This window comes from Octopus bimaculoides, chromosome 25, assembly GCF_001194135.2.
Source record: "Octopus bimaculoides isolate UCB-OBI-ISO-001 chromosome 25, ASM119413v2, whole genome shotgun sequence".
Classification (NCBI taxonomy): domain Eukaryota; kingdom Metazoa; phylum Mollusca; class Cephalopoda; order Octopoda; family Octopodidae; genus Octopus; species Octopus bimaculoides.
Window position 1 is genome coordinate 28,383,964 of NC_069005.1, and position 3,125 is coordinate 28,387,088.

The window sequence follows — 3,125 nt, forward strand, 5'->3', positions numbered from 1 at the left end:
AACTACAAAAGAAATGCCACACTGTAAAATATTGTTTCACACACAATATTGAGATTATATGGATTTTATCACATTTCTAGGTAATTTGACATCAGGAAGATATCACTAACTCACAACATCACTCTCTTTTGAAAACAGAAGATGCCTGATGGTAATCAACACTAATTGTGGTCACACGAGATATTGAATTAATCTCTTTGGATCCAGGACATTCCGTCACCATGTGACATCAAACAGGTTTCAGGAAATGACGTTTTATTAGGGAAGAATGGTTTCTTAATTAGCACTCTTCAATCAATGATATGGCAGTCTGTTAATAAACCAGTTTCTATTTAGTATGTGTGCGACATTTCTTTTGTGGTTCAGTTTATATATATTCACACTCACACAAATTTTATCTACATACACACATATATATACACACATTTTGTGTGCATATATATATATATATATATATATATATTACAACAAAATTTTATACAGAGTTACCCAAGGTTTGGCACCCAGAAAGCTGAAACCAAGTGGACAGCTCATCAGACTCTATATGAATACAAAATTTAAAATATCTACATCACAGATGTGAGGAAACGCTCAGTACTCAAGGAATATGAAAAAACGTTAATGAGTACGGGTTATTTCCTCTTAATCAGAGTGGGGGAAAAACCGTTATAGACTCGGAGAGGCCCAACAATCAAACAGGGAGATGCTTTTTCCTAGTAAGTAGTGCTTTAAGTGGATACATTTAGAAAACACTTCTTTACAGCTGTAGAAACTCAGAATCGAAAGAAAAGCACTCTATATAGTTTACTGGCTCAGTTAAAGGTAATTTAGGTTTCTGAATCTTATATCTGTAGACAATTATTTAATGCATATGTTTCCTATAGATCTCTCATCAGCTACTCAAGTTAACACCACAATCTTATATGGGGTTGATGTAAGATCAATATAGCATAATCATTGAATAACTGTCAAAAAATATGGATTTCAAAACCTTAAGTATCCATAACTAAGCTGACAGGATATATATCCTTTTCTACAAGGCCTGAAATTTTGGGGGAGGGGGCCAGTTGATTAGATCGACCCCAGTATGTAAATGGTACTTAATTTATCGACCCTGAAAGGATGAAAGGCAAAGTCAACCTCGGCGGAATGTGAACTCAGAATGTAAAGACAGACGTAATACTGCTAAGCATTTCGCCCGGCATGCTAACATTTCTTATTTCATTATTGCCCACAAGGGGCTAAACATAGAGAGGACAGACAAAGGGATTAAGTCGATTATGTCAACCTCAGTGTGTAACTGGTACTTAATTTTTAAATATAAACAAATGACTGAAAAATGATGAGCTAGCCTCAGGCTGAATCAAACTCACAAATCGATGCTTTCAAGGCTCCTTGCAAATCTGACTGGCCAAATGTTCACCCATCAATTTCAGTCAAATTTAGTTAATATATACTTAAACTATCTTGATACTACATAGATAATATTTTTATAAACAAACCTGAAAGGTTTTGCAAGTTATTATATGGTTATTATACTATGAGCCTTCCATTGTAGCTTTCTCTCTGTAACTCACAAAGCATTTCGGGTCTGTTTAGAAAAATATTATTTATATATGCACACACACATATATATTTATATATCCATGAATATGGGTGCCTTACACTTGAGATAACATTTGCATAATGGTCTATATTTTTATGATGATTCCTTAAGTGTATTAATCTGTTTATCTGGCAGACCAACCCATCTATAATCTACCAGTGCTTCTACCCCACCAGCCTGTCAGTCAGCTACCACCCAGCCTGTCTGAATGGCCACCCAGGTATTTGTCTACTTCAGTGGCTTACACAATCTTCTGTATAATATTCTTTTCTTTTTTGTTTTCTTTCAATGTCCAAGTCAAAACAGAATGGGCAAGGCCTTTAACCATTTTCCAGGGCTTCTACCACTTGTGAAAAGAAGGGAGCACGTTATCCTCAGACCAGGAACCAAGCTTAAATACTTGCAATGGAGAAGACTCTTCTAAAAACTCTCCAAAGACTGGATGTTGGTAGAGTTTAACTAATTCTCATTCATATTACCCTGTCAAATGTAATGTTTATTTATTCACATAATTTCAAACTATTTACTAATTATCTCAAAGCTTAAAGATTATGATGATGAGATTGTTTTTTTTTTATTGTTTAGGACATTGTTGGATAGGTGTGAGAGGCCAGATCTGGATGATTTGTACATAAATCAACAGGTAGGACATTTCAGCTTCAAATGCTAAAGGTTTAACCTGATCATGGAAGCAGTCTGCTACCCAAACGTCTCAATAACAACTTTTGGGTTAGGTCTTCAAAACCTGCCATCACTAGTTTCAATTGGTGATTTGTGACCATGCTGGAGCACCGGAAGAATAATAAAATGTAATGAATGAAAATGCATTGAGAAATTTAATTTGAAAAAAAAAAAAAAAAAATTTTATTTGTTTTAGTCACTTGACTGCGGCCATACTGGAGTATCACCTTAAAGGGTCAAAGAAACCAACCCCACAACTTATTCTTTGCAAGCCTAGTACTAATTCTATCAGTCCCTTTTGCCAAACTGCTAAGTTACGGGGATGTAAACACACCAACATCAGCTGTTAAGTGATGGCAGAGGGCAAACACAAACAGACAGATACACACAGACAGATACACACACACACACACACACACACACACACATAAATATATACATATGTGTGTGTGTGTGTGTGTACAGATGTAGCTGTGTGGTCAAAAAGCGTGCTTTGCAACACCGTGGCTCCGGGTTCAGTCTCACTGCACACCACTTTGGGTAAGCAATCTTCTACAATAGACCCAGACTGTGCAATGCCCTATGAGTGAATTTGGTAGGTGGAAACTGTGTGGAAGCCTGTCATAAAACATATGTGTGTATGCATATGTATGTGTGTGTGCCTTTACATTTATGCTTGCACCCTGCCATTGATTTAGTGGTTCACCAAAAGAGATCGATAGAATAAGTACCAGGACTGAGGTTGATTTGTTTGACTAAACTCAAGGCATTGCCCCAGCATGGCTGCAGTCCATTGACTAAAACAAATAAAAACAACATATATATATATATATATATA